Below are 6,900 nucleotides of genomic sequence, written 5' to 3' on the forward strand. Positions count from 1 at the left end.
GAAAAAAAGGGAAGGTTTCAGGTGTGCTCTAATTGGAGACTGGGGTGTTGGAAATTTGTAGGGGGGCTTGCTAGAGGCAGGACATCCCATGTGATTGGTTAGGTGTGTATTTGGCTTTCTCTGGTTGGCACTAAATTGAAAGTGGGAACAAGACTTAGAGAAACTGTCAGTTGTTAATCAAATTCTGGCCATTTTGGGTCAATTTTTTTTAAGGGTTTATTGTTTGATCTTCCTAGATTTTTTTTAAAGACAGTGATCTGACCTACAAGTCTGACTTGTAGATAGTAGGCTGGTTTCCTGGCTCTGTAGATAATGGCTTCATTTCCTAGGCTGGTTGCCACAGATTTTGGGTCAGAGTTTTATTTATTTATTTATTTATTTGTTTGTTTGTTTATTTATTTAATCAAAGTGTAGTTGATTTACAATGTTGTGTTAATTTCTGCTGTAAAGCAAAGTGACTCATTTATACACATATATGTATTCTTTTCTTATATTCTTTTCTGTTATGGTTTATCACAAGATATTCAGTATAGTTCCCTGTGCTATACGGTAGGATCTTATTGTTTATCTATTCTATATGTAATAGTTTTCATCTGCTAATCCCAAACTCTGAATCACTCTCCCCCTCCCCCCATCTCCCCACTGGCAATCACAAGTCTGTACTTTATGTCAGAGTTTTATTTTTATATATGATCCGGACATTGTCCACTTGTATATTCAGTCTCTAAATAAAAATGCTTTCAAAATTATGAAGGAATGAAAAAAATATATTAAAAATATACCTAAGGAGGGTCATCTGCGCCTTGCCTCTCCTTGTTCCAGCCCACTCTGCCACCACTGCAATGGCCTAAGCTGATATTGCCCTGACGGGACTGGCTTAACTGGGCAAAACTTAATTTTGAATATGAACAACCATGGCCTTGTTGGTCTGTGCTTTTAATAGGATAGTCTCCAAAGTTGATGATTTCTTGGCCAATGAGGTGAAGGGCACCAAGGTGGTTGGTGCTCACTCCTTGGAGGAGATGGTCTCCAAGCTGAGGAAGCCTTGGCGAATCATCCTGCTTGTGAAGACTGCCCTGGATGTCGATTTTATTGAAAAACTGGTACCCTTGTTGGACACTGGTGACATCATCATCAATGGAGGAAATTCTAAATACAGGGATACTGCAAGACAGTGTTGAGACCCCAAGGCCAAGAGAATCTTGTTTGTGGGGAGTGGAGTTAGTGGTCGAGAGGAAGGGGTGTGGTATGGCCCATCATTTATGCAGGGAGGGAATAAGGAGGCTTGGCCCCACATCAAGGCAATCTTCCAAGGCATTGCTGTGAAAGTGGGGACTGGAGGACCCTGGTGTGACTGGGTGGGAGATGAGTGGGCAGGACACTGAAGATGGTGCACAACAGGATAGAGTATGGAGACATGCAGCTGATCTGTGAAGCCTACTACCTGATGAAAAACATCCTGGGCGTGGAGCATGAGGAGATGGCAAAGGCTTTTGAGGAATGGAATAGGATAGGGCTAGAGTCATTCCTGATTGAAATCACAGCCAATATTTTAAAGTTCCAAGATACCAATGGCAAATACCTGCTGCCAAAGATCAGGAACAGTGCAGGGGCAGAGGGGCACTGGGAAGTGGACCACCATCTCGGCCCTGGAGTACGGTGTCCCTGTCACCTTCATCAGAGAAGCGGTCTTTGCTCGATGCTTATCACCTCTGAAGGACGAGAGGATCCAAGCCAGCAGAAAGCTGAAGGGACCTCAAAAGATCCAGTTTGAAGGAGATAAGGAATCATTCCTGGAGGGCATTCGAAAGGCCCTCTATGCTTCCAAGATGATCACTTATGCTCAGGGCTTTATGTTGCTAGGACAGGCAGCCACTGAATTTGGCTGGATGCTCAACTATGGTGGCATTGCCCTGATGTGGAAGGGGTGCTGCATCAGCAGGAGTGTATTCCTAGGAAAGATAAAAGATGCATTTGTTCGAAACCCAAGACTTCCGAATCTACTACTAGATGACTTCTTTAAGTCGGCTGTGGAAACTGCCAGGACTCCCGATGGCGGGCAGTGAGTACTGGTGTCCAGACAGGCATTCCCATGCTCTGCTTCACCACTGCTTTTTCCTTCTATGATGGATACAGACACAAGATGCTGCCAGCCAACCTAATCCGGGCTCAGCAAAGCAAGATTACTTTCGGGTCCAGACCTATGAACTCTTGGCCACACCAGGACTGTTTCTCCACACTAACTGGACAGGCCATAGTGCCAGTGTGTCCTTGTCTTCATACAATGCCTGATCAGATTCTGTTAGGTGCCACGACTCCACAAACAGGGACATTCCATTTGCCACACAGCAGTGCTTCCATGGCCCTTTGACCTACTTTCTGCTCAGATCTCTCTCTCTCTCTTTTTTAATTTACTAGTAGTTTTATTTATTTATTTATTTATTTATTTATTTATTTATTTATTTATAACATCTTTATTGGAATATAATTGCTTTACAATGTTGTGTTAGTTTCTGCTGTATAACAAAGTGAATCCGCTATTGCATACATATATCCCCATATGCCCTCCCTCTTGTGTCTCACTCCCACCCCTCTATGTGGTCACAAAGCACAGAGCTGATCTCCCTGTGCTATGCAGCTGCTTCTCACTAGTTATCTATTTTACATTTGGTAGTGTATGTATATGCATGCCACCCTCTCACTTCACCCCACCTTATACTTCCCTCTCCCCATGTCCTCAAGTCCATTCTCTATGTCTGCGTTTTTATTCCTGCCCTGTCCCTAGGTTCATCAGAATCTTTTTTTTTTAAGATTCCATATGTATGTGTTAGCATACCGTATTTATTTTTCTCTTTCTGTATGACAGACTCTAGGTCCATCCACCTCACTACAAATAACTCAATTTTGTTTCTTTTTATGGCTGAGTAATATTCCATGGTATATATGTGTCACATCTTCTTTATCCATTCATCTGTCGATGGACACTTAGGTTGCTTCTATGTCCTGGCTATTGTAAACAGAGCTGCAATGAACATTGTGGTATATGACTCTTTCTGAATTATGGTTTTCTCAGGGTATATGCCCAGTAGTGGGATTGCTGGGTCATATGGTAGTTCTATTTTTAGTGTTTTAAGGAACCTCCATACTGTTCTCCATAGTAGCTGTATCAATTTACATTCCCACCAGATCTCTTAAAAAAGTGTCGTAAAAGACTCCTCTGAAGAGTCAACCCAAGTTTATTTGTAAAGTAGTTCTGTGAGAACCATCATGCCCTCTGCCCTCACCTTTTGGGATGGAGCAGGAATTGAGCATGTGCGCCACAGTGCGAGCCAGCTCTGTGAGGTGGTGTTTCGCACATGTCCCCTGTGGATTCAGGAAGCAGAGTAAGTTTGCTCTGATAGAGGCAGCAACACTTATCACATAGGAGGGAAAGGTTTTTGTGGAATTTAATCAAACTGGAACCTTTGTATTATGCAGGTGAATTTCCTTTTCTTTATAGAAAAGAGAATATGTTAGGTGCCACGACTCCACAAACAGGGACATTCCATTTGCCACACAGCAGTGCTTCCATGGCCCTTTGACCTACTTTCTGCTCAGATCTCTCTCTCTCTTTCCCTTTACTTTATAGAAATAAAAAGAAAAAAAAATCCCTAGAAATAAATAAAATCTGAGAGCTGAATACAGAATACATATTCAAGGATTCATAAACTTTACTTCCTAGGTGCCTTTCCTTAGAAAGTTAATTGAAGACATTTTCCAAAAAATTAGCATAAAAAGGGAAAGGCATGACATTCAGAAAGAGATGATGCAATCCAGAAGAGCAGGGACCTGAAGTTCCAGGAAGAACACTGTTTAGTACTTCTAGAGAGCAGCCCTTCAGGATGGAGGCAAGAACCCAAGATGCCTGCAGGGAGTTCTACAAGGGGAGGGAAGGGAGGGAGTTTAGAAGAGAGTTGTAGTAAAGTACAAAGGTACTGAGGTTATGAAAAGGGTGCAAGGGGAAAAAGAGGCAATTTACAAAGCATTAGACATGCCAGGAAAAACGATAATATATTATAGTGTTTGCAGTTTTTATGATTTTGAATTATTGTTCAAGCAGAGCCTGTAATTATAAAGGCATAATAGTACAAGCACTATTGTTTTACAGTGAAGACAAATGTAAAACAATTAGATGTACTTATAAAACAGAACATAAATATTGTCATCCTTGATAAAGTAGAAATACAGATGACAGTGGGGAGGTGAAAAGTGGGCAAAAGGCCAGGTAATGGCAGCTCATGTTATCAGGGTAAGATAGGAAGCTGGGTGATGTGTTTATAGTTGATAGAACAGGAAGTAAATGTGTCAGTTTATTACTGAGAGAAATAATGGTGTTCACATGCATTCACATACCAGCATACAAACTTGAACCTGAATTCTTCCTTAACAATACTTTGTAGACATCTCTCAGTGTAATACATTATCATTTGTAACTGAACCATACCTTTATTGCTAGATTTTGGGGTTGTTTCTAATTATTCACTATTGTCAAAAGTGCTACAAATATGTCCTAATTTGTTTGTGTTTTTGCAATTTACCTATTATTTACCTTATAACAATTTCCTAAAAAAATGCAATTCTACATCCAAAGTTATCTATATGTGAAAATTTGAATCTATGTACAGATTGGTTTCCAGAAACATTTATCAACTCATATTCTCAATTTAATGTATATTTCTTTCCCACCATAGTCCCCATTTTAACCCATATCAATCTCCTATTGGTGAGGGAGATTAGCGCTGCTTTCCTGGAAAGAAGAGTGCACCACAATAATCTTCTCAGATTTAGTCTGCATTTTCAAATTCCACCATCTCAGTGGGAGCTGGCCTTAATCAGTATAGTAACCCAAATGATACCTAAAAAGCATTTCAATGCAATTGCCAACTGGAAGCTACCACAACCCTTCAAGAATAGCTTTTAAATAGTTTCAAAATGCTTTAATGCTAAATATAAAAAAGAACTATGACTTTTCATAATAGAATTATACTAGATAGACTCATCCAAAATAGTAGACAGTAAATTCATTTAAACAGTTCAGATATCTGTGTTAGAAGAAAAAGTGGTGGATGGTGGAAGTGAAATTGTACTTTATGCTTGCCAGGTGGCATTTTAAGTAATATTTTCCACAGGAAACTCAGTGATGAGTTTGTGTGTGTGTGAGTGCACGTTTATTAACAAGCATCACATCTGTCTTCCTATTTGGCTTTCTTCTAATGTCCCATCCATTTTTCTTACTCTTCATTTCAGTTCTATCACATTTATAGCATCTTCATTCACAAGATTACTCAACTTCCTGGCTCAGATTTCATAGTATTTAACAGCTATAATTATACATTTCAAGTGCTGTACCAATCTTCAGTATTACATTCCCTGTAATATTCCCTGGCAGGGATATTAGCTTTCAAAAATGCCGAAAAGCTCTTAGGGGTTTCATTTGTAAAGATGGGCTGTACTTAATTTTGATGACAGTTATTTTGTTTATAACCATACTAAAAAGATTAATCTCATGAAAAGTGTGTTACAGTTGGCAAATCTAAATATGATGGACTAAATTCTATCATCAAATTTGTAGAAGTGATCTTAGATATGAGCTCCTTGGAGTTTTTAGAGGAGAGGTGATAAAAGTAAAATTTTCTTGCTTTCTGGGTAAATATTGTTCAAGCTTCAAAGATAGGGTGATATATGTCCTATTTCACACAGCACAGTCCCAGTTTATTCCTGTTGTTTTAGCTCAATTAATCATCCCCCTTTACTCTCAAAAGTGTCTTGGAATGGGTGACAATTATATGATCACCCTGTTTACAGAATTTCTACTAAATCTGGGATTATTTGATCAAAGTAATTCAATTCTTTCTTCCACCTTCCTCTAAGTACCTCTTATGTTACAAAGCTTGGATGAGTTTTTAAAAATAGTTTAAAATTATATATATGAACATATATGTGTATATATATAATAAGATATAAAATGTCAATTTCAGACTATACACAAGTGTGTATGCCCTCAAAATAAGATAAAGTGTACAGAGCCACAAAGCAGATGACTTTATGTTATTTTTATAGACTGTCTCACTTCACATATCCTAGTCTGTATATATTTTCTATCTTGCCTACTCTACTGCCATGAATCTTAGAGCAACTGTAAAGACAAATAAAAATTCTTGCTCCCTAAACCAAGAAAAACCTGCATAATATAAAACTTGCAATAACATTTGAGAAAGGATTGTTCACTAAGGACAATTGAAATTTGAATTATGCAACTATTCTGTTTATTATTATCACAAATTTGACCTAATGATAATGTCTCATCACTGAGAGAACACTCTGATAAAGACCAGTAAGTAGTTTATAATTTTTTTGCCTTGCAAAATAACTTCCTTGATTTTGGTGATAGAATTCTTAGGACTATGTGTCAAGGTTTATTTTTCCATTTTACTTATTATGTATTTTTCACACATAGAAATGTAAAGTGTAATATATAAATGGTTCATATTCTCACCAACCAGGTAACTTAATACTATTAATATTTAAATACATCCAGCCCCCATGCCACACACATATGAAATTTCATTTTTATACCTGTATTTGTTATCTATTATTTTACAACGAATTACTCTATGACAGGTTAGCAGATTAAAGCACAGACATTTATTATTTCCCAGTTTCTGTGGGTCAGGAACTCAAGAGTGGCTTAGCTGGGTGGCTCTGGTTCTGGGTCCTCCCCTCCCAAGGCTGCAGTCAGGCTGTCAGCCAGAGTGACATCATCTGGGCTTGACTGGAGCTGCAGGATCCATTTCCAGGATGGCTCAATCACTTGGCTGTTGGCAGGCCTCTGGTCTTTTCCATGAGACCTCTTTGTAGGCC

At 38.8% G+C, this 6,900-nt stretch overlaps 1 pseudogene; it reads left to right on the top strand.

Annotated features, from left to right (window-relative positions):
- The first annotated feature begins 842 nt into the window (after positions 1-842).
- On the top strand, positions 843-2,292 carry LOC132497534 (6-phosphogluconate dehydrogenase, decarboxylating-like; annotated as a pseudogene).
- The last annotated feature ends 4,608 nt before the right edge of the window (positions 2,293-6,900 follow it).

The sequence above is a fragment of the Mesoplodon densirostris genome, chromosome 10 (genome assembly GCF_025265405.1).
Source record: "Mesoplodon densirostris isolate mMesDen1 chromosome 10, mMesDen1 primary haplotype, whole genome shotgun sequence".
In the NCBI taxonomy this organism is placed as follows: Eukaryota; Metazoa; Chordata; class Mammalia; order Artiodactyla; family Ziphiidae; genus Mesoplodon; species Mesoplodon densirostris.